General features: G+C 50.3%; 1 protein-coding gene across 5 annotated transcripts in view; it reads right to left on the bottom strand.

The window, feature by feature from the left end:
- Positions 1 to 25,748, bottom strand: part of NCK2 (NCK adaptor protein 2) — a 150,730-nt gene that overhangs the window by 104,749 nt on the left and 20,233 nt on the right. Inside the window, exon 1 of one of the 5 annotated variants that reach the window (XM_040993891.1) lies at positions 19,905 to 20,531. The exons of the other annotated variants lie outside the window; for them this stretch is intronic. The gene's annotated coding sequence lies outside the window, so the exon portion shown is untranslated. Of the gene's footprint in view, positions 1 to 19,904; positions 20,532 to 25,748 lie in introns of those variants that run through there. 5 annotated transcript variants of the gene reach the window in all.

Below are 25,748 nucleotides of genomic sequence, written 5' to 3'. Positions count from 1 at the left end.
GCAAGTGATGACAGCAAATATCTGGGTGATTGGAGACTCTAGGTTTGACCGTGTCAGCCAACGGACATTGTATGGATCTCTTCATCATTGGATTAGCGAGATCCACAGCATTTCAGAACTATCAAAACCACTTGAGTGGAATCCTCGGGGCATGCTCCACATCCGGGAACCTGGGATGACATCTGGTGGCCCTTCCCCATCCCCAGGTACTGAGGCGTTTGGGAAGCTGGGTATGGCTTCTCCCATTCTCTTTCCCCTTCCCCCAGATATAGGAAGAACAGAAAATTTGGAGACAATCGTTTTGCCCACTTTGCCCTAATCCTTGACCCTTTCCACCCTAATCAACTATGTAAACATCATCCAAAATAAAAGTTAAAAATAAATGCATAAATAATGCATAATATAATTAATGCATAAACAGTGTTTTGGGGACAAGTCTGAGTTAAGAGTTCCAGCTCTCCTCCATTTTTCACTTTTCTGCAAATCCACAACATGGAAGGCAGTGCTACGGTTTACCTGGCTTAACTACTGGAGTTCCAACAGAATCCAATGAGTTCCTGGCTCGTGCCTTCATCCTGGCTCGGCCCTGGTCATTACAGGTTTTTGGGGATGTGGAGGCATGAATCAGAGGATGAAAGATCCAAACATCTCATCCTCTTTTCTGTAATTCTTCCAAACGAAATTCTCACTCTCTCTCTCTCTCACACACACACACACACACGCACAATACCATATTGTAACAATGCAAAATGGGAAACACTAGAGGCCTAGGGCCACTTGGTCCTGGGACAGCAGGAGGACAACAGGTCCAGGGACAGGAAACACACACAGTGCCTCCTTCCTTCCTTCCTTCCCTCTGTTAGCGATCTTCGTGGCTGCTGGAGCTTCCACTAGACTGAGAAGATGTGCCCGATGTAAATACTGGCAATTGCCATTTCAGTAATGTCACACACACACACACACATTTACACTCACGTGCAATGCCAAAGACTCAGAAACCTCTCTGTGATGTCCACGCTCTCTCCAGGGGCACAGAGAAAGGCAAGGAGGTTGTGACAAGGCCTTGGTGTATTCAGAGCATAGGATCTGGCACATAACAGAAATACAAATGTTCCTTGATTTTAACAGGAGATTTCACTTCAAAAAAACCAATGCCAGCATTTATTGACCTGAACATACCATTTTAAGTAACCGGACATGTAAATAAATGAACTTCCGCCTTTCCTGGTTCACCCCAAGCCTGTATGACAATGGGTCGATCAGCAGGTGCAAAGCTTGCTCCCCTGGAAATGCCACTGGGTGTGGCCAGGGATAGCAAACTTCTGTTAACACAGGATAGGTGGGTGTCTGACCTGGTTTAGAATTGAGGCCAGTTCCGACACCCAAGTGCCATATCAGACAGCCCAGATTTGACCAGTTCTAGTTCCTAATGCCAGCTCCCTGCCAATGCAGACCCTACAAAGTTGCAGCAGTTCAAACGGGCAGGACACTCAGATGCAGTTCTGGCTCCTGCCATCCATCCCAGTCCTGGCTGGGGCAGGCAACTGGTGAGTAAAAAAAAGCAGCTGGAACATACCTCCGTCTCTCGAATAACAGAGTCAACGCCTTTCTGATTTTGCACAGGCCAGGTAGTACAGAGAGCTGAAGTGGGGTCCAGAGAGCTATGAGGTGACCCAGAAACCCAACAGAGAGTCTACCTTCTACAGAAAAGGGGCCGCTCCATTTCATCCTACAAATCCCACATCCCTGCCTGCACACGGTACGGAACATAAAGGGAGAAGAAAAACAATCCCCATGTTCTAGGAAGCAGAGACCTTGCTCCCAGCTGCAAGGCCCCTGTGAGGGCCAGCATTCCATCCTGGGCTGGGGAAATGAGCTGCCGCGCTGAAAGGGGCAGAGGTCTCCATCCTTCATTCTTTTCCTAGAGAAAAAACACAACCTGCGCGTACTTATGTAGGGCTATCACCTGGATTATTTATTGAGTTTCTTCGGGGTAATGTATTTTACGATCCTCAAAGGAATAAGATAGATAAAATTCACCATTATCTCCCCCTCCCCCCACTAATGGCTGCCTTCCAGTAATTACACCTGCCCTGGGAAGTGCTACAAACTGACATGCATGAGTGGGTGCACAAAGTCTCTGAAAGGGCTCAGGCCACGTCAGCATCAAGCCATTGTTTACCTCAAATAAAAATCACACAGCTCCACCGTAGAACCGGGAGCAGCGGAGTGTCTAGGTCTTCCACCATGAAGACTAGCCCTGGCGGTGCAGAGCACCAGTGCAGGGCATCTCACCGCAGCATCCCTACCAAGGCTCCGCTCACTGACCCCGCCTCCACCCTCACAGTTCCTGGGGTGGGAGGGGGACCAGCACTTCCTCCAGCGACCTCTGCAGCCATCATGAGAGCTTCTTAGCTCCTCTTGGGGGACTCAATCTGTGCCTTCTCATCCGAGAGTGAACCCCATTCCCTGAACCCAAGGCCAAGAAGAGCCCCCAGGCTCATTTCTTCTCCCTGCCCTGACCCATCATTTTGCAGGCGGCCAAGGCTGGAGTGGAGATCTGCTGTGCAGCTGCGGGCAACCCAGCACATCGAACAGGACAAGCACCAAAACGCCAAGCCCAGGCCCTCACAAGAACAGCCACTGCCCCAAACCACTACAGCTCCTGCCCAAACCACTACAGCTCCTGCCCCGCTCACTTACCCGGCTGCTTGCAGAACTTTGCCACTGAGAATACAGTGCTGGCTCGGCTAGCGCCCCTCAACACTTGCTGAAGAGCTCCTGGTCTCAGCCAGGGTCACAGGTCACACACTGCTCATAGCCGAGCATCCACAGAGGGGCAGGCACAGTGGAAAGGCAAGTGTCACATACTACCACAATGGATCCCACGTTGCTCACTGGCTCCAGGGCCTCGATGTGGACCCACACCTGCAGGGGTTCGGCTCAAGTCCCTTCCTAAAGAAGGCACAGCAGTTTCAGTCATCCAGACATCTTAGAAGCCTCCTGGATCTCCCACATGGCTGACAGGGAGCCCAAGCATGTGGGTCTTTTGCTGCTTTCCCACGCCATGAGCAGGAAGCTGGATCAGAAGTGGGGCGACCAGGACTCAAACTGGTGCCCACGTGGGATGCCAGCATCACAGGCAGCAGGTGCATCTGCCATGTCACAACACCACGAGTCAAATCCTCGGCTGCAGACCCCATAGAGGTGAAAGGTGCAAGGTGCATTCCAGGGAGGCTGTGTGCCTTGCCAAGAGCATGGGGTGGGAAGGCTCTCCCTTGCTCCACGACACCATCACAGCCCTGCCCAGAACCTCAGCACAGCCACAGGCCCTCTCAGTCCCTCTTCCCCTCCAGCTGTGCCCACCAGCACCAGGACAGCAGCGGTGACACAAAGGCCAGTCTGAGCCCCAGACCTGGGGGAGACATGTCACCCAAGCCTTTGGCTGCACAGAGGGCTGCAGTGAGACAAGCCAGTGTCTATCCAATTGTCACCACTGGCTCCCAATCCACACATTTAAACCTCAGGAGCACAGGATGCAAATTGACTCCTGCGGTGGCAGTTGGCCTCACAAGAGGGGCTCAGGTCACTCTGAAAAGGTAGTTCCCAAGAGGTGATTGATGGAAAAGGCCCAGCTGGGTGCACCTGCTCTCTCTCTCTGCAGATGAACCTTCTGCCCACACTCCACCACTGCCAACCTCCAGACTCAGCAGATACCAAACCAAGGGACGCACCCAGTCATGGACTGGACAGTGAACTTCCAAAACCATGAGCCCAAGCAAGCTTCCTTCTTCCATAAGTGGTTTCTCTAAGTACTTGTTACCATGACAAAAGCCTGACTAGCCAGTGGCTTTGTCAGCAGGCTGTCAAGAGAACAAGGAGGCCAGCATCCAAGACCATTAGCACTGCTCCTTTAAGCCCCACCTACTATCGGCAGATAAACCTGGCTACGGGCTCAAGCAACTGAAGGGACTGGCAGGAGCTGCAAACAAAGCAAATGACACACAGTGTGTGCCAAGGCAGCTGCCTGGCCAGGAGGGAGTCTCGCAGTGGCCCAGAGTGAGAAGCCTGCTCTGAGAGCCAGGAGCTGCTGTAGAGAAATGCAGGAGCATACTTCTTCACATACAGCATGGCCAGTGGGGTCACACACAGCCCCACTGGGAGAGGCGACAGAGTCACACAGCATGCACACTGCTTCCCACTGGTCAGCTGCAGGCCAGCAAAGGCCATCGTAAAGACAGGACAGGCTGGGTTGGCTCATTAGAGCAGGCAGGAAGCAGCAAGCAATGGGACACAGGAGCACACAGAGCAGGCCCAGAGTAGAGCAGCAAGAAGAGCAGCAATGGCTCTGCCCAGTATCACAGACTAGTCAGCCTCAAGCCCTCAGCCAAGGAGACTTCCCGAAGCAAAGCACAACCTGTACCTGGGAAAGGGTGTGGCCTAGCAGGTAACACCCCTGTGCCAGGTTAGACGCTGAGCTCCAGCTCTCAATTCCAGCCACCTGCTACTGAAGACCCTACACTGCAGCAAGAGATGCCTGCAACAGTTGGGTCCCTGCTGCCTATTCCAGGATCTCAATTGGATTTCCAGCTTCTGGCTTCCACCCAGCCCAGCTCCACAAACTGGACCAACATTGGAGAGTGAACAAACGGACAAGAGCTCTCCCTGTCTCCAACAGACTCATAAATTCTTCAAAGAATTTGTTTTATGCAAAACAAATGACACCACACTTTCCCCGCCACCAGGTCCTCTTAGCTTTCAAACTGCTCATCACACTCAATACAAGTCTCCAGGCATTCAACTACTGAGGTCACTCAGCAAACCTGATATGACATTTAAAAAGAGTGTGCAGTCTTGAACATTGCAACACATCAATTCGCAGTGCAAGTTCACACAGACACCGCTTCTTCCAAAACGATAGGCAACAAATTCATCCTCAGACACTGTCTTCCGCACTGCTGGTTCACGATGGAGAACAATGCACCTGTGTGTGGCCAGAGCCCAAACACAGCTGACACAGTAGGGGAGGGGCCCTAACCCTGGGATCCATGTCACTTTCTGCAAGCAAGAAGATTGATTTCACAGGACACAGTCCCCCATAAAGATCATCAGGACCTGAGTCAACTTCCACACCCTGAACTTTGCTAACTGAGACATTCTCATGCACACCAAACGAAAGTTCTGTCAAGCAACTCTCACAGAATGGTCAGCCAGGCCAAGGTCTTCTCCTCTAGTCACAGAGACAGAGGCTGCAGCCAAGGTTTACGGAAGACGCTAGCCTTCAGCAGCTGCTGCAAGGGGCAGGGAAGGGACAGCCTGGAGGTGCTAGAGGCGGCAGATCCCCGGCCATGCACTGGACTTGAGCTGTGCAGTCAGCACCACAGAGCAGGTGTGCTGCTAGAGACAAAGGTTTTTGTCATGCTTCCTTCCATCACCCCTGAGAAACTAACGCAGCCAGCATCTGGGATTCCATGACCACACCCCACAAGTCTCCTGCCCAGGGTACCAGGACCTCCATGCTGCAGCTCCTCGGAGGATCATAATGGTATCAGCCCAAACTATGGAGAGAGAGCCGAGCACTTTTCTTTCTGGGAGCTTTGAACATGTCTGCAAAGTTACATGGTTGAGTTGTCCTTACTTGAAATGCTTGCAACAAAACATGTTTTACATTTTAGATTGTAGAAGTGTTTGCACAAGCGAAGGTATCCCCAAAAGTTCATGACAAAATGGAATCAGAAGCATATTTTAGCACAAAATGTTTGAAATCCGAACAACTTTTTCATAATATGCATTTTTGTAAACTTTTTAAAGTGCTCTCAAATATGTAGATTTCAAAGTCTTCCATATAGGAACAGGGTTGTGAATGCACGTGACAGTGCTCACCAGTTTATTGTCCTTACTGTTCTGTTTCCAACACAGATCCCTGCTAAGGGCCTGGGAAAAGCAGCAAAAGATGCCCTAAGCATTTGGCCCCCGCCACGCATGTCTGAGGCCCAAAGGAAGTTCCTGACTCCTGGCACAGGCCTGGCCCAGCACTGCCACTGTAGCCATCTGGGGACCAAACCAGCAGACGGACAATTTCTCTCTGTCTTTTCCTCTAACTTCCAAAAAGAAATAAATCTCTCTCTCTCTCTCTCTCTTTTTTAAGATTTATTTATTTTTATTGCAAAGTCAGATATACAGAAAGGAGGAGACACAAAGAGGAAGATTTCCCATCCACTAATTCACTCCCCAACTGACTGCAATGGTCAGAGCTGTGCCAAGCCAGGAGCCTCCACCAGGTCTCCCACACAGGTACAGGGTCCCAAGATGTTGGGCCATCCTCGACTGCTTACACCCAGGCTACAAGCAGGGAGCTGGATGGGAAGCAGGGCTGCCGAGATACGAAATGGCACCCATATGGGATCCCAGTACATGCAAAGCGAGGACTTTACCCACTATGCTCTGGCACTGGGCCTGAAATAAATCTCTGTTTTAAAATGTGAAACAAAGTTTATCTTCTAATTTCACCTTCCACAAACTTTTACTTAGTACCCTGGAACCTAGGTCTACATGTATTTTTCATACACACTTTACTCAATAATGTAGCCAGGATTAGAATCCAAACATGCTGATAGGAGATAATGCAATCCAAGGAACATCTTATCTGCTTCAACAAACATCTACATTACACAATATTTTAAGTACACCTGCATTTTGATTCCCCATCGCATGAAGTCAGCTGAATTTTTCACTTGTGACATCACGTTGCTCTCTAACTGCACGTTTCAAGTAAAAACAAATAAATCTCTAAAACATTTGAAACAGAAAATACCTGGATGATGACTGGTGTGTGAAAAAAAAAAAATGCAACCAACCCAGGATCTTGGTTGCAAAGCAACCCATGACACCAGTGCTATGGTTTGGATAGGGTTGGCGTGCCCTAAGGGTTCATGTACTGCAAGCTTGGTCCGCAGGGTGGCAAGAGTAGGACCTGGGGACATTATGGGCCATTAGGGGTGCTGTCCCTTAAAAGAGATTAGGTGGTTCTCTAGGGACCTGAATTCCTTGACAGTGAACTGTTTAAGAAAGCAGCAAACCCTAGCGTCTTATGTCTTCTTGTCTTGCCTCATGACCCCCCGCCTCTCCCATGTGCTCCCAACCAGGAGGTAATCTGCCACAAGATCCTCACCAGAGGCCACAAAAAGAGTCCCCCAATTTTGGACGTTCAGCTTCCAAAACTGTGAGGTAAGCAAACCTCTTTTCTTGATAAAGCATGAGGCGTCAAGTATTTCCTTATAGTAACACAAGAGACAGAGGTGGTCCTTGGAGAGGTCATCAGCATTTCTCAGCACATTCTTACAGGGGCTGACTCAACCGCCAGTCTGTGCGAGATGCCGCCCAACTTCCTGGCTTTGGAATAACCTCCTCCTTCACAACACACAAACACAAGAAGGACACTCAGGGAGGCCTTCTTCCACCAGCAAGGGTTGCCAGAGGCAGGAATTGGGACAGCACCTAGGATCCAGCCACGTGACCAGCAGCATTCAAAACTGCACTGACCAGACTTTGCCTTTTTGCAATGACCGCATACCATTTCAAGGAAAGCCCAAAGGTAAAGCTGGCTACCTTTCTGATGGCAGATGAGCAGCTGAGATGTGGGCTGCTGCTGTTTTCCCAGCAGAACTTGGAGGAAGCACACGACACCTTTGAGAGCTCTGGCCCCCAGGATTCCTTGACTTGTTAAAAGCCCCAAGAAGGCAGCTTCTCCTTTGGTTTTGCTCCACAACTGAATCCTAAGTACTCAACCACAAGCACCTTGGGCGGCTCAGGCTCCATCAACTGCCAATGGAACCAACGAGCCCGCTGCACTTGGCAAGATCAGCCTGTCACCTCAGCAGCACCAGAGGGAGTGTGCCAACACAAACGACCTGAATCCAGTTCTGAGAGGCACAAGCTTTGGGCCACCATAAGCACACAAGCTGGATCCTCGCTCTCAAGGAAATGGTCAACTTTCATCATCTGACACATCTACATGGACCATGAAGACGACACTGCTGTAACACAGCAAAAAGATAAAAGAACTGCTATTGACCCCCCCGATGATCCACTACAGCCCCCAAATAGTAAAAGGAAGATTCCAGAAATCAGCATTTCCCATGTTTTAAACTGTACACTGTTCTGAGCGGTGTTAACAAAATCTTGGCATCCTCCTGTTCTGTCCTGCTGGGATACGACCACACCTTTGTCCAGCGTAACCACGCAGTATGTGCTACCCACCCTGTAGCACTCCGTAGATGCCTCAGTTACCAGACCCGCTGCCCTCACTGTCCAAGGGTTTGTGTTCAGATCACCTTGATGTTACTTAACAGTCCCAAAACACAAGATTAATTATCATCTTGATTATATAGTTGCCACCATCTTGGCAATTTCATCATAGTATCCTGTCATAATCACTGTATCTGATTTCTAGTTATCATTATTACTCTCTTAATGAGGCACTTACTAAGACATATATTTGTTGGAAAAGCACACAGGATGTCTGCATAAGATTCAATACTATCCCTGGTTCAGGGTATCCTCTAGCGGTCCTGGGATGTACCCTCTGTGGACAGGGTAAAGAGAGAATGCCCACCACACAGAAACCAGGCATCACCTGAGAGGAAGCAAAGAATCACAGCAACCAACAGGCAGGATTTTACCGCTGGACTGCATTAGGAATCAGCACAAGGATCAGATACACGGAAATTAGCAGATAATTCAGGGGCTTGGTTACCCATTCTAGCTAGGAGCATTCCAAAGGCTGCAAAGGAGAAACACACTTTGCACCAAGGTTTGTAACAGCGGAAGGCGGCAGGTGGAAGTGGAGGCAGTTATAGGGAAGGCAGCCCAGGCATCAACAAGAACAAGGGCACCTACAAAGACAGAGAAGTGCGAAAGAACACAGCCCGGATTCACCAGTGGAATCGTATTTGTGAAATTGAAACGTACAGTGTTGAGAAAACAAGGCAAAAGTCAGATGTGTTAATCCCACGACCAACACAACAGAGCCTATAAAGAGAGAGCTACAGGTTTAAAAGAGAGAAGGGAAATGACCACACCCATACCTCCAGCAGCCAGCTCAGGACATCAGAGAGGGGTGGATGGGAGGTCAGAGTCAGCGGGCAGAGAGCAGCAGAGCCCCAGGGAGAAGACAAAAGCCTGATGTAGGCAGTGGGAAAGGCGAGGGCGGATCACTCAAGGCTGGATGCTGCCTCAGCCAGAGCAGGCTACTGGCACGCACACCCCACGCCGGAGGGCATACCAACGACAAAAGCTACCTTACAGGCCCATGGCTGAGGTCAAGATCACAACGTTGTCACCTCTGGGTTAAGATCTCAACATGAACTTGGGAGAGAATACAAAATTCACAGCAGTGGCCATGTGGCTCAGTGAATAAACTACTAAGAGTGCCCCCCTGGGCCTGGCATGATGGCCCAGCAGCTAACTCCTATCTCTGAATGCCCAGGACCCTGTATGGATTCTGGTTCTAACCCAGGCGGCCCTGCTTCCCATCCAGCTCCCTGCTTGTGGCCTGGGAAAGCAATAGAGGGCAGCCCAAAGCCTTGGGACCCTGCACTCGCATGGGAGACCCAGACGAAGCTCCTGACTACGGGCTTCAGTCCAGCTCAGCTCCAGCCTTTGCAGCCACTTGAGCAGCAAATCAGTGGACAGAATATCTGTCTGTCTGTCTCCTCTTCGTAAATCTGCCTTTCCGATAAAAATAAATAGATCTTTAAAAAAAAAAAAAAGGAATAGCTCCTTCCACTCTAACGTCCCCTGTTATAGAGGACAGACACACAATTCTTACTAAATACCCACTTGGACTCGACGTAAGGCCTGAGGACAAGTGGTATGCAGAGATGAAAATTAGAATTTAAAAACAGAAACAAGATGAAAGAGACATTCTGTGTGTGCCCTTTCAATAAATTTACATACAAGAAAGCTGTGCTACAGAAAAGTAAAACACGTTAAACACTTGAATATTTATTACTACATGCTGAGAAGCAGAGCTTTTAATACCAAAAATTCCATTTCAAAAACCTTCCAGGGTCAGACAGTCTAGTTGCCTAAGGCACCAGTTAAAATGCCAGTGTTGGGCCCAGTGCGATAGCCTGGTGGCTGAAGTCCTTGCCTTGCATGCACTGGGATCCCACATGGGCACTGGTTCTAATCCCAGCTGCTCCACTTCCCTTTCAGCTCCCGGCTTGTGGCCCTTGGGACCCTGCACCCATGTGGAAGACATGAAGAGGGTGCCTGTGGATCAGCTCAGCGTGGCCGCTACAACCACCTGCGGAGTGAACCAGCGGATGGAAGATCTTTCTCTCTGCTTCTCCTTTTGCGTATCTGCATTTCCAATTAAATAAATCTTTTTTAAAAAAAATCAAACAAAATAAAATGTCTAGTGTCCCACACGACAGGGGCTTGGTTCAGGAGCCCACTCCCGCTCCAGGCCAGCACGAACGTCGGGTGGTGTCAATCAGCTGGATTCTTATCCCCACATGAAAGGCCCCATCTGAATTTTGAGCTCTGGGTTCTGGGTTTGCCCGGGTCCTAAGCATTTAGAGTGAGCCAGACGATGGAAGGTGACTTAACTTCCACTCTGGCTCTCTGTCTGCCAAGGCTAAACAAGCAAAAGCCTTCCCAAAGTATACAATAAATATTTATTATTCTTGATTAGTCTTGCAGCCAGAGATTTTTTTTTAAATGCTCCATTTCTAAGAACATCATATAATTAGCAAAAGGCAAAACAGAACAAATGGAAAGGGTAGATTTAAATAATTGAGGAGGCACAATAAGTGCTGAGAATTCACTCCAGTGTGTGGCTATTCTTCATTAGGTACCACGTCACAAAGGAGGCGGGGCTGGTCACACACAGGCCTGGGGAGCCTGCGGTGTCCCCGCTGTCATGCTCGGGTCAGGTGCTTCTTTCCTGTGACTAAGAATCCTGCCTCCTGGAACCCAGAAATGTCATAAGGCAAAACGTCGATTAGCTAATTACCTTGCATGTGTGCTGGGGGCATCTGAAACCACGCATTAACCAACTCAAACCTAGAGTGACGTCAGAACTTGCTCTACGCAGTGTATGTGGGGGAGCAGCCTCATCCCAGGCCTACCACCAGGTCAGAGCAAGGCATAAGGCATGACCACTCTCCTCTACAGAGACCTGGGCACCCTCTGCTCTGCGAAACTAACGTCAGCTGGAGCACTGCACCGCATCACTGGGAGGGGACAAACAGGGTCCTGCCACATTCTGAGAGTAACAGCCATGTGTGACAATCGAGGGGTCTTCAATGAAACTGACATGAAAAGAGTCAAAGCCCCGAGTTTTTTTTTTTAAGCAATGACTTTAATAAACAAATCTCACTAGTTATTCTTAATAAAATCCATGTTCAACAATTTGATGTTAATATATTCATGAATTTTCGAGTTTAAGAAAACATCTACAGCACCCAACACTGCTGTACAGTGGGTAAAGCCATGGGCTACACTCCAGCATCCCATTCAGAAGCCAGTCGGAGTCCCAGCTGCTCCAGTTCGGATCCAGTTCCATGCTGATGCACCCGACTAGGCAGCTGCAGATGACCCAGGTATTTGGACCCTGCCACTCACGTGGGAGACTTGGAAGAAGCTCTTCGGCCTGACCTGACCCTGGTTGTTGTGGCCAAATGGGGAGTGAACCAACAGATGGAAGTGAGTTCTCTCTTTCTCTCTTTCTCTCTTTCTCTCTCTCTGTCTCTCGCAACTTGGCCTTCTCAAAGCGTCTTCTCTTAGGAGATATCATTTCAATGTATACATATGCCAAGTGCCACAACTAGGACACTCACTATTTTGCCCAGTCTAGGGAGAGAACCTGCTGTAAGAGGCCAGTGAGGCGGACACCCTTGGCTTCTGTGTGAAAGATGCTCTGCTGATAAACCGCACCAGGCTGCCTGGAACCATCAGCTCTTCCCTCTACCCTCCTCTCCTCCCAGTCCCCACACACATGGCCGCAAGAAGGGCAAGAGTGTTCTCATGCAGCTGGGGCCACGAAGCCCCTCCCTGGATGGGTAGAACAGAGAACAGACCCAGAAGATGGCGGCCTCTGCCGGACACCCAGGTTCACGTTGCTGACGGTGGCCACCAGGTACCACGTGTGCTAGGAGGCAGACACCCAGTCTGTAACGTGCTGCAAGGCAAGGGGCCTTCTGGGGTGCGAGCCTGGGAGCCAGCCCAGGGAAGCCTGCTGCCTACTCCCCCATCCCAACGCCCACGTTCCTGAGACACCTGTCCCTGGCACAAATCTCTCTCACTTGAAGTTGCTCACGGGAAGGTCTGTTACCAGAGGCAGAGAGAAAAGGCAGGATGCAAACAAGGAAGCTAGGGAAGATGCACCGAATCTGGGTCTAAAACAAGAGCCTTCCATGACTCAGAGACGAGCAGTGGCTGGATGGGTGAGGCCAGCCAGTGTGCCGCTGCTCGCTCCCTGTCGGTGTCTTCCCAGCGCCTGCAGGAGGCACAGCATTTCCAGAGGGACCAGGTGGTTCCCCAACAGGCCACGGCACAGTCCCAGCCAAGGCATGCAGGCTAGACTAGGTCCCTCCACCTTCAGCTAAGCCCCAGCAATGGCTGTGCTCAGGACCCCCGCAGCAATGTGCCCCGCCATCCAGGAACTGTCCCCTGCAGCATAACATCATCCCTCTCACCCACCAGACTAAATCCTGGTGGCCTTCTTGCTCCTTCCTGTTTTCCAGTTTTAGCAGGGAGCATGTTCTGCATGATTAGCATATTACCAAAGATAGTTTCCACCAGCCACACAGAGAAAACAATGTGCCCACGCCGTGCCAGGAGGTCAAACGCAGGGCTATTTAATTCCACCCACCCTCGTTCCAGAGCCCGCGGTCACCTGCAGCCTGAGGCTGTCACCTGTGTCCTCCTCTGTCCTGCTGGGGATGCACAGTAGGAAGTGCCACTTCCCAGACCCTGGCCAGCTGCATCCTAGACAGTGGAGAGCTTTGCATTCTCTAGCACTGCCCCGCTCACAGCTGGGGGGGCATCAGGTCCCCCCCAACAGCAGCCAGGCATTGGCGGGGCCAGCTGCACTTATGGCTTCCTGTTCCACAGCAGCAAGGGTGGGAAGCATGGACCCAGAGCTCCTGAGACACTCCTGGGTCCCTCTCCAGGTCTCCGCCAGGAAGGACAATAGCAGATGTGTTATCTGCTCCCTGGGGAACACGCCCGAGGCCCCCTCTAGCTCCTCACACTTTTGGTAACAGTTCCCTATAGCAGATTCCACCTTCTTTAAATACCCAAGATGTCTCTATATAGTAACCGAGGCTCCAAGAGGTGAGCGAGAAGAGCAAGGCTGAAGTCAGGCAGAGGTCATCTGAAAAATGAGGTCACCAGCTGCTGACTCCCAGCTGACTCAAAACACAAAGAAACCAGAGGGTTGTGCTGCTCCCCAGAGTCACCTATGATCTGACCAGAGATCACACTGTGGAACGGCCAAGGTAGAACGGGTTGGACCAGCTGGAAAAGGGCAGGTAACTCAACACACCAGCTGCTCCCACCTAAACCCGGAAGACAATCCCCGCCTTCCTCGTTCTGCTCATGTTCACAAAGCCACAGATGTCCCCAGCTGAGCCAGGGCACTCAAGCAAGCACGCCTGCAGGTGGCACAGCACAGGAAGCAGCCCCAGCCTCCAGCTGGGGAGTACAGACCTCAGAGGGCAGCCACATTGCACCTGTCGCGGGCAGGATGACCCAGAGTCCTCAGCCTTCCCCCAAACAGCCTTCCAGCAAATGCTGAAATCTAAAGATAACTTACGGGAATATGTAGCAAAAGGTAGAAAAACTGGGCTTTCTAGAAAAAACAATCCAGGATGTCTGGTTGCCTTGGTTTAAACGGAAGCAGGTGTATCCCCCCACAAAACACACACCCAGGGGACACAGATGAAGTGGGAGGCACTGATAACTTCAAACAGTAGGGCAAGCTTCCACAGTTGCCGAGGGACGGCCCAGAAGCAGGCGTGGGCTTCTGTACGCTACGCAGAGATGGCCTAGAAGAAGGGGCACTCAGCGTGCCAAGCCTAAATGCAACTGGGGCATTTTTTTTTTTCAAATCATTTCCCAAGTGGCAGCCATCAATTCCCTTAGCAACTGACAATAAACAATTATGCCCTATACTGTTTCGTTTTTGCTTTATGATAACCACAAAACCCAAATTGAACTTTGACAATCGGCCCATTCTCCGGTTTAAAGAGACGAGGCATACTCTTTAACGCACACGGAAAACAACACCGCACAGGAACAGAGGCTAGGTGAGTCAGGGTGGCTCCAGGAACCTGTGCACACCAGGATCTTGAGGGCCAGCAAGAGGGCAGAGCGGGGGCTGGCGAGAGGAAGCTCATTTTCCAGCAGTTGGAACAGGCTGATTATTCTGTTTCTGAAAGGCAGCATGAAATAGCTCCTTTATCTACAGCAACAAACGTTTCAGTTATGCCATAAAGTCATAAATAATGGTAAACCCCATAAGGAACCAAGATAGGACCTACCAAAATGCTCTAAGGCCAACTGAGAAAAATAAGCAAGTCAGAAAAAAATAATGAAGTGCAAGCAAACTGAATTTGAAGCCAATCTTGTTATATTACTCTTTTTTTCAGATGTAGTTCACTGCATTTTTAAAAGATGTATTTATTTTTCCTCACCTATGTACAAAACATTTAAAAATAAGCTTAAATTTTTTTTTAATTTTTTATTTGAGAGGCAGATTTACACACAAAGAGATCCCCCACCTGCTGGTTCACTGCCCTAATGGCCGAGTGCCCTGAGCTGAGTCAATCCGAAGCCAGGAGCATCTTCTGGGTCTCCTACCTGGGGACAGGGCCCAAGGACTTCAGTTGTCCCCTGCTCCCTTCCCAGGCTCAAACAGGGAGCTGGACTGGGAAGCGGAGAAGCTGGGACACGAACCAGCACCGCTAAAATCACATTCTGCTTAAAAAAACAAAATGAGGGGCATCTGGCCCAGTGGTTAGATGTCTGAGCTCCTGGGTTTGCTGTCTAGCTTGGGGTCCTAACTGTGGCTAATCCCGACCCTCAGTGGCAGCGCTGACCACCCATGCCGGTCCCATCCCCCAACTTCTGCCCTGACCCTGTTGCCACTGCAGGTATTTGAGAAATGAACCAGTATTTCAACCTCTGCCTCCCAAAGACACACCTAAGTTGTAAACAGGTTGAACATCCCTAATCCAAAAAGTCCAAATCGGAAATGATCCAGAAACCTGAAACCTTGTGAATTCTAACACACCGGAAATGGAAAATTCTAAACCATGAACTGCTTCAACCGTAATTGTAAAGAACATACAATTACAGCCATGTGTATATATAAAATGTTTATGAAATAAATGAATTTGAACTTAAGTATTCACATTTAGACTCGGATCCTTTCCCCAAGATATCTTATTATGCATTTGCAATAGGCCCAAATGTAAAATAAACAGATAAACCAACACTTCTTGCCCCAAGCATTTTGAGTAAGATTTCCTCAACCTGCAAAATCAATAAACAAATGGCGTATTTGGATAAGCACACAACTCAAAACAGAAAGATGGCCTTTTTTAAAGATTTATTTACTTATTTGCAAGGCAGAATTGTACAGAAAAACTGAGAGCCAGAGAAAGGGATCCCCCACGCTCTGGCTCCCTCCCCAGATGACCACAACGGCCAAGGCTGGACCAGGGCAGAGCCAGGAACCTGAACTCCGTCTAAGACTCCCACATGGGTATCAGGGGCCTAAGACCGTGACTCATCTTTTATTGCTTTCCCAGGCTTGATTGGAAGTGGAGAAGCCAAGTCTTGAACTGGTGCACATATGGAATGCCATCATCACACTCGGCAGCTTAATCTGTTGTGCCACCATGCCAGCCACAGAAAGGTGGCTCTTTTAGATGAGATTAGATTCATTAGTATCTCTAGGATATTGGTTCCAGATCTTTCTCTTGAATACCAAAATTCTCAGATGCTCAAATTCCTTTTTTTTTTTCTTAAAGATTTATTTATTTCTATTGGAAAGACAGATTTACAGAGAGAAGGCTGGTTCACGCCCCAAATGACCGCAATGGGCAGAGCTGAGCTGGTCCAAAGCCAGGTGCCAGGAGCTTCTTCTGAGTCTTCCACAAGGGTATAGGGTCTCAAGGACTTGAGCCACCATCCGCTGCTTTCCCAGGCCACAAGCAGGGAGCTGGACGGGAAGTGGAGCAGCCAGGACACGAACCAGTGTACTCAGGGAACCAGCGTACACACTTGGAGGTGGAGGATTAGCCAACTGAGCCATTGTGTGGTCCCCTCAGATTCTTTATATAGTGCAACAATAATTGCATGTCATCTACACATATCCTCCCTTATACTTTAAGAAAACATCCACATTAGCATATGATGCCTAATACAAGGTAGCTGCCTCACAAACACCTGTTGAACTGCATTGTTTAGGGAATGAGACAGCCAGAAACTAAGTACACACAGGGACCATCGTCTTAAGCCTAACCACACGGTACATATCAGGAACAGGATGCTGGGCCAAGGCAGAACCAAGTCCTACAGAAGGAGCAGCATAAATGACAGGCTCCATGGGGGTCTTCCTACTAAACCGGAGTGACCCGCCCAGTGGGGCGAATGGTAATACAGAGAGGACACCTTAAGGAGTCTGAGTTCCAGGGTGAAGGGTGAAGAGCAACCTGAGCATGAAACCTTCCCGCAGCCTCGACAACAGGTCTGCCTGGAGCGAGCAGCCGGAAACCAGAGGGACAAAGAAGGGCGAAACCCGGTGTGGCACAGAGGAACAAACACCCATCATCGCGAATGAGTAAGGGGCAAAAGTTTAAGTAGCACCTGGTGGGGGCCTGAGTGGCACCTGACAGGAAGGCGAGTGCCCGCATGCTGGACACGTGGAGGATGGTGGAGGCGGCCAGGAAAGCCGTGGGAGACCAGGAGCATGGGAACCAGGGGCAGAGGAGGACGGGTCAAGGATGACTCAAAGCGGTACTCATGGAGCAATCCTCCAGAGGGGGAGAGGAGCAGCCGGTTCCCAGCACAAGGGGCCTGGGAAAACTCCTGTAGGTTAGCAACACCCGGAGCTCCGGGAGGTCAGAAGTCATCCCTGTCTGTTGCTGTCTCTCCCCGGCCCCTGCAATGACTATACAGCTGAACGCTGGACCACAGGCAGCAGTGCAACACTCCACTGGGCATCTATTACATCCCAAGGCAACGCAAAGCAGAGGCGGGCCAGCTGGCCAGCCACTTCTGGAGAAATGAGTCTGTGTGACAACACAGCTCCCTAAAGGACAGAAGAGTCTGGGTGCAGGTTGGCCTACAGGTTAAGATGCAGCTTGAGTTTCAAGGTCAAGTCCCGGCTTCTTCACTCCTGACCCAGCTTCCGACTAATGCACACCCTGGAGAGGCAGCAGATGGCTCAAGGAAGGATCTGATCCCTGCCATCCCTGTGGGAGACCTGGAATCTACCTGATTCCCAGCCCAACCCGATCCAGTCCCTCTCTGGCACGTATGTGAAGTGTGAACCAGGATATGGGAGATAGCTGTTTCTCTGCCTGAAACAAATTAAAAAGAAAGAATATAATATAAATGGGGGTAAAGCGAAACCCAGGACAACACCTGTACTCCTTGCATAGACACAAAGGCAGGTCGTCCTCCCCCTGGGTCTGAGCAAGCAGAGGCAGGTGGACAAGACACCTGCCATTCACTCCAAGGGCCTGAAAGGATCTCCCTTGGTATTACAACAGACAGCGAGTGCTTCTGCTGAGCCCTGAGAAAGTAACAGTCAACAATCTAGAGAAGCCCCTGGCACTCACTCAACTCAGAAGACTCCAAGAGGCCCAGAGGGGAGACACACATAGAGCCTGAAGCTACTCGCTCCCTCATCCGAGGTCCGCCCTGTCCTGCCCTCAGCTCAGAACTCCTGGCCCTGGGGACTCCGCGTCACAGGCAAGGAAACGGCTTACAGGGTGGGGTTGTCAAGGACACCAAGGTGGCAGGGCTCCCGGATGCATCCCCAATGCCTAAGCAGCGAGGGTAGGGGCCAGGGAGCGATGCCAAAACCAGGGCCTCCCACTGCCCTGGGAGAGCCAGGGCGGCCAGAGGAAGCTCTGAGAAACAGCTCCAAGGGAAGAACAGGGAGGTGAGCGTGGGCTGCGGCTGGCCCAGCAAAGAGGAGGCAGAGGCCAGAAGAGCTTTTACTGCAAACAGGAGGAGGAGGTTAGAAACCGCTTCCAGCTGCAATCAACCAAATGACATGCTTTTCCTAGAAAGGTCTGGAAGCTCCAAGCAAGTCTCCACAGCCTCCGTTTAGCATCAGTATTCAGTAAACTGCCGTTTTCAGTCATAAGAAAAGCATACTGGTTTCTCACTGCAGCTCATCAGCAAAAAGAACAGGAAACTCTCTCACGACATGTCACAACTCAAGGAAACGCGAAAGAGGACAGGATCAGCACCACTGACGGAAGAGTACACACTGAAAACGGAAATGACAAGCCACCGGGAAGATCAAACCACTTCACGTAACAGCACTGGCTTCCCAAAATGACTGCCTTGAATATCTAAAAAGGTTTTTAAAAGGCAAAAAAAAAAGGGGGGGGGGGTGTCTTCAAAAATGCTAATCTTCTTGACCTATTAAAAAAAATACTACTAAATATCAGTGTCCAATCTGAGGCACAATGGCTTTCTGCAAGAAACTAGATCAAACTCTGAACGATGAGGGGGTCGACCTAGAGACCAAGGTCTGTGTCTCGGACACAACAAAGGCCGCAGCTGAGCTCTAGTCCTTTCCATCTAAGCAAACGATGTGAAAGGCGATCATTCCCCATACCACGCACACACACACACTCACTCATACACACACACTCAGAGACACACACACACACACATACACACACACTCAGACACACACGCGCACACACACTCATACACACACACACTCAGACACACACACACACACTCACTCAGACACACACACACACACACACACATCCACCTGGCAGCGAGCTACGGGGCTCAGAAAAATTCCACCCGTGATCATGGAAATGCACCTGGCTCTCAGAAAGATGAAAGTCAAGCGCAAATGCCAGCCAAGAAAAAGACCTGCCCGGCAGATACAGCCACCAGATCTGCCTCGAACCCAAGTCACACAGCAGTGGAAGCTTCAGCCCTGCTCTTAACCAAACTCAAAGAACCGTTCAGGAAGCCGTATCCACAACAATGTCCTAGACTTCTGATTCTTGGAAATTTCTGTAGCAATCACGCCCTCCCCACCCCCAACACAGCCACCACTCCCCACAGCTACCCCCAACACAGCCACCACTCCCCACAGCTACCCCCAATACAGCCACCACTCCCCACAGCTACCCCCAACACAGCCACCACTCCCCACAGCTACCCCCAACACAGCCACCACTCCCCACAGCTCCCTGACATTCTCGTCCACCTTCAACAGCTCCGGTAACCCACCCTTTCTCCACTCGCCAGGAAGCCCCCTGGGAAGGCAAGCCAGTGTGTTCTAGGCTTTAAGACCATTTTTTTTTACTCAACATAAAACCCTCTTTCCAACGAAGCCAAGTAGGCAAAGGATCCACATCAGGACCCAATGGCGAGGCCAAGATTTGACCCTGGCCATCTGGGGCTCCAGAATTCCAAATCGAAAACCAGAAGAAAAGGCTAGAAAAGGCAAACCTTAAAAGTACAGTTACATCACACACGGGAAGAAGGGAGGCCAAGCATTTTTACCAAGGGATAAAAATCCGAATTGTTCTCTGCTGGGCCTTCACTAGTTTTACTGACAACGCCACCCCCCCCCACATACACACGTCCCACCCCTGCTGGCCCTGGCCAACGGCACTCACCCTTCTCTTCTCCTCCCACAGGGCAACAGGCACCGCACCGGGCTCGCCCACATCCCACACCACCCATTTCTTAGAAAACACACACTGAGCTGCCTGTCCTGGGTTTTTTCCTGTTCCTTTTTCTAAGCAGAGTCACAACTGGTGTGCTACATTTAAGCAGTCTGTATCTCAGAGCCTCCCAAGAAATGTTACTATATTTCCCCCTACATTTGCTTCCTGAGGTCTAAGAACTGGGGGAGGCATCAGTCAGCATGACTTGAGAGTCATGATTAGTCAGAGGGCAGGGAAGAATGGCAAGCCAGAAGACATCAGCTGTTTCCCAGAACAGGGCACCGCCAGCTGGGCTCGGAGAAGGGGCGAGCTGCCAGAGGATCACACAAGCTATCCTGGGCCTTTGTTCCTGCTTTCTGGCACAGAGCTCCCAAAAGCCCTGGAATTTCCTGGATGGGAGAGGAGTGTCTTTTGTTGCTCCCAGGGGTAAATGCTCTTTGAAGGGGCTCTGGGTGGGACCCTAAAAAGCCTCAGGAAGAGCACCACCCACACCTCTGCAGGGAAGGCAGGAATGGACATGGGGTTCAAGAGGGCTGCAGTTTCTGGGCTGGGGAGCACTCTGGGCTGGGAGCCTGGGGAAGGGTCAGCAGTTCCAGACTGTTCCCCATCCCTTGCCCCTAACCACTGCTGCCTTGTGGATGTTCCTGAGCCAAATGCTTTATAACCAAGCCTCAACAGAAGCATGAAGCAGAAATTACAAGAGGCCGACATCTGATTCAAGCTTCTGCACCGAGAGCCAGACCAAAACTTAAGTGGATTCCTCCATGCTAAGGGGAGGCAGCTGTGTCATAACTCAGAGCCTCGTTTGTTCTCCTGCTGACCTTGGCTGCCTCCAGGATGCAGCAGCAGAACTGAGTCACCGTGACTGGGTACCTAAAGGGAGCTAAGCAGCTTAGCTGACCTCTCAAAACAGCAGGGAAATGAGAGCTGACCAACTCCCCGGGTCTGATGGCACAGCTGCGCCTGCCTTGATGCTCACACCGAAACGGAAGCCTGAACAACCTGATGTTAGGCCATTAACTGCTCTTACACGGTCAGTGCCCCACCTGAAGTTAACTCGGAGATGTTCTTCTTTCCCTAGTCTCTGCTTTCTTCCACCTTCCCCTGTCTACAAAAGCCACCTCTTCCGCTCAGCACCTGTTGCACAGAACAAGGGGTTGCCCGATTCTGGAGTTGCAAATAAAGCCAATAAAGCCCTCTAAATCAAACCTTCGTCATTTTGTCCTGGACACGATGAACTGCTCTCCTGAGTCTGAGGAATAATTTTCCTAGCCAATTATCAAAACTGAGGAGGGGACCACAGCACCGCTGATGGTCAGTTTGGCCAAGGAGATGTGCAGGCAGCTCCTGGGGCGGACAACTGCCAGGTGAAACGGAGACAGGCTCTCCAAACATCTTAAGTCTGCACTAACTCTGAGTGGCTGCTGCTAGAACTGAACCAAACTACAGAATCAGAGACATAGCCATAAGGTAGCCATTCTCAACAAAGGGCAAGGGACAGGCATTGGGCATAGTGGTAAAGGTGTGGCTTGGGACGCCCTCAACCTGCACGGAAACGCTTGGGCTTCAGTCGTGGCTCTACTCCACATTTCAGCTTCCTGCCTATGGTCACTCTGGGAGGCAGCCGAGGACTGTTGAAGCAATAGGGTCCCTGCCACGCAGGTGGCAGACTGAATTTCCAGGCCCTTGTTTTGGCCTGAACTGGCTCTAATTTCTGTGGACTTCCAGGGACTAAACCATGAGATGGGAGATATCTCTCTCTCTCTGTTCCGCCTGCCTTTTCCTTTCCAATGAACTGAAAGAATAGGGAGATGGATAAGGAACGAATGAGCAAGGAATGAAGGAAGGAGTGATGTGGCAATTCCAGTCATGCTATATTAAGAACAAAACACACTGATAATGAACTCAGATGTTGGGGTGGGGTGTGGGGAAGGAGTACCTAATTAGTCATTTTTCATATTGGGTACATGCTGAAAAATCCTTGCTACTTTAGACTAAGACATGAACAAAATATTTAGCTAAAGCAAAGTAGAAAGTTACACACTTGCCTTTTACTTCTCATGGGCAATGTTGGGAGATGTTTTCATTTTTAAAAATCCAGGCACTGAAACCCACCATTCATCTCAAATCTTGAAGTTTGGAATGAAGAAACAGCAACCGCCTGAGGATGAGTGAAGAGGATATAATAAAGACTAAAAAGGAACAAACATAAATATACTTCCCAAATTCCTGCGAAATGGAATTCAAAGACAGCTTTATCTTGGTACAAAAAAAAAAAAAAAGTGAAACCCATGCGGGCAATGGGCCTTCAAAAAGTTAGTGGAGAAGTGGATAGCTTAATGCAGCAGCTAAGCCACTGCCAGGACACCTGCAGCCCTTCCAGCGGCTGCTCCACTTCCAATTCCAGCTTCCTGCCAACAGCCATCCTGGGGGAAACAGTCGGGGGATGGCTCAGGTACCGAAGTTCCGGCCACACCCATGGGAGACTTGGAGTTAGCACCAGGCTCCAGCCTGGCCCAGCTCTGGCTCGTGCAGACATCCAAAGAAGGAACCAGTGGGTGGGAAATACCTGCCTATTATCCACAGCTCTTTCTCCCTCTGCCTTTCAAACAACTACACTTTTAAAATATTCATGCAAAGTGTAATTATGAACAATGCATAAAACTTCATTATTTTCTACACCAAAATAAACTTGCCTTTTTAATGCCATTTTCTATGCACTTTTTGAAATATCCTTGTACTGGGATCTGCCCTTACCACATCTGACCTTACTGTTAACACTGGGAGTATCCTCCTCCTATCCCAAAGGTGGGATACCCTGTGGCAGGAAAACTACAGAACTAGAATTCCAATGGAACAGCTTCTGAGCTCACCTCTGTCTCTGCAACACACTTGGAGGACTCCTTCTGACATATACCTCAGGTTCTGTAGCCCACTGTTTATGATGGAGGCAGCCACAGGCAACAAACCAACAAATGACCCTGTTGTGCGTCAGGAACAGGAACAGATTCCCAAACAAATACATGCTTCTGCCATCCGTGTGGCACAACAGAACCCGTGAAACATCTCTCTCGCCAGACACGAAGATGTTCCTAAAACAATGCTGAGTGGGGACAGTCAAGTTCCGCTGCTAAGCTGTCACTGCCATGGGCAGATGTGCTGTTTAGCTCCAGAATGCTACTAGTGCTGCAAAGTGCATTCTCACCATGCCCTGGCAGCCTCTCCCTGACTCTGCCGCCCTCGTTCTCCAATCCTTTTAATGGCAGGCATCTCTGCCAGAGTCTGAGTCCTGACTCGACTCCCAATTCCCGCCCGCTGCTCCACCTTGCAGATGGCAGGTGATGGGTCCCCGTGACCCAAGCAGGAGAGCTAGACTGAATGCTCAGGGCTTGGCTTCAGCCGAGCCCAAGCCTAATCAGACTGCATGTAGGAGTCAAACACTACCTGTGAGCACGCTCTCTCTCTCTCTCTCAGGCTTCCTGTCTCCCTCCCTCTCTCTGAAATAAATAAATGCCTTTATAACATCTGAAAAACAGAAGGAGGATAGGAATTTCAGGGAGTGTCATCCAATAGCAGGCCCGGGATAACAGGATTACATCTGTGTGCAGCCTTCGCCACCTGCCACCATAGGACATGGCAAGGCCCACAATCTAAGCTTAGTGCCTTGTTCATGTCAGCCCCCAGGGAGTCTGGGGTCTTGGTCCTGCTTACACAAGAACACACAGCTACCACAAACACACACGCGCATGCGAATTCTTGTCAACAGCAACTTTGGGAGGCTCCCTTCCCAGGTATGACAAGCCAATCACAAATATCTGCTACCCCGTCTGAAAAACATCTTAAGATGATTAGGCTGCACTACCATCGTGTCACCTTGATGCTTACCTAAACAGGATACTTCATCTCCGCCACTGACTTCATGTCCCCAACCAGGCCCCCAGGAAGAATCCACTGATGAGAGCTAACTTTGCCCCCAGAGGAGAAGGCAAATGCCATGGCTGAAGACACTTCAGCTGCACTCAAGGAGTGGCTTCCAAGCAGGGACCAAGGCCAGCCAGAGGTGACAATCAGGGGGCATCATCTCAGTGGGCACAGCCAGACCCCCCTGGAGCCCAAGAACAACTTTAATGATTTTATTTTTAAAATAAAATACTTATTTGTGTGAAAGTCAGAGTTACAGAGAGAGAGAGGGACAGATCTTCCATTCACTGCTTCGCTCCCCAGATGGCCGCAACAGCCAGAGCTGGGTCAGGATGAAGCCAGAAGCCTCCTCCAGGTCCCCCCAATGGCAGCAGAGGCCCAAGCCACTTGGACCATCTTCTGTTGAAATTGCAGGTGGCAGCTCCACTTGCTTCGCCACCATGCTGCTCACCCCCTTTTCCCATCCCACTTTCAGTCAACTGATTTGTCCTGGTGCGTACAGATTCTCGTGGATTTGGTTTTAAAGCTGCAGTGACACCATTTACCATCATGCTGAGACACAGCAACAATGCCTCAAGAGAGGGGTGGCTGATGCTCAGTAGGAGTAAGAGACCACCATACCAGACTGAGAGCTGCCGTGACCCTGTGAAGGTCCACTGGGGCATGGCAAGGCAGAGGTACTCAAGACGTCCTGGGGTGGACTCTGCAGCCTCTGCCGGGAACTGATGCTGAGGACGCAACTCAGTCACCCTACAACGAGAGCCAAGCCCAGAGACGTGCGTATGCAGGCACCCCACCCACCAGAGCCAAAATGCACACATCCAACTCAGCAAACACAAGTGTGAGCACTTCCCTCTCTAAGGGATGGCACACAGAGATTACTAACAGAAGGGAAAAGAGTGGTCACACTGCGAACAGAACATTATACAAACGAGAAAGAGAAGGGGAGAAGAACAGTGAGATCTTCCATAGGATGGCTTCCTCTCCAAATGCCTGCCAACAGCCAGGGCTCAGTTAGGGCAAAACCCACCCAGAGCTCCTCTTGAGTAGCAGGGAGCCACAGAGCGGAACAGGGAGCCACAGAGCAGAGCAGGGAGCCACAGAGCAGAGCAGGGACCCACAGAGCAGAGCCATCATTGCTGCCATCCAGGCACATTAGCATGGAGCTGGACCTGAAGTGCAAGAGCTGGGATGGAAACCAGTTCTCTGACAAAGAAGGCAGGCAATCAAAGCAGTGGCTCCGCCATCTCAGCCCCCTCTCCAGCAGCTTTCTGAAGCACCTTCATAATCTCAGAAACCTAAGTTTCCATTACAGTGGGTAAAGCTGCTCCCTATGATACATGGGCACTAGTTCAAGTCCCAGATGCTTCACCTTTTTTTTTTTTTTTTATTATTGGAAAGCCAGATTTACAGAGAGAAGTAGAGACAGAAACATCTTCCACCCATCGGTTCACTCTCCAAGTGGTCACTATGGCCGGAACTGAGCCCATCCAAAGCCAGGAGCCAGGAGCTTCTTCTGGGTCTCCCATGTAAGTGCAGGGTCCTAAGGGTTTGGGCCATATTCTCCTGCTTTCCCACGCCACAGGAAGGAAGCTGGATGGGAAGTGGAGCAGCCATGACACAAACCAGTGCGCATAAGGGATGCCAGCGCTTGCAGGTGAAGAATAAATTGATGAGCCATTGAGCTACCACCTCCCCACCCTCTCACCCATCCTTTCCAGAACCCAGTTAATGCTCCTGGAAAAGCAACAGGAGATGACCCAAGTTTGGGGGGTCACTGCACCCATGTGGGTAACCCAGAAGAACTTTCTGGCTCCTGGCATCAGCTTGGCCCAGTCATACTCACCACAACCATTGGGGGAGAGAATCAGT

Source organism: Ochotona curzoniae, unplaced genomic scaffold (assembly GCF_017591425.1).
Source record: "Ochotona curzoniae isolate NIBS_2020 unplaced genomic scaffold, NIBS_Ocur_1.0 contig_883, whole genome shotgun sequence".
Lineage (NCBI taxonomy): Eukaryota > Metazoa > Chordata > Mammalia > Lagomorpha > Ochotonidae > Ochotona > Ochotona curzoniae.
This window is presented reverse-complemented; position numbering and strand designations above follow the sequence as displayed.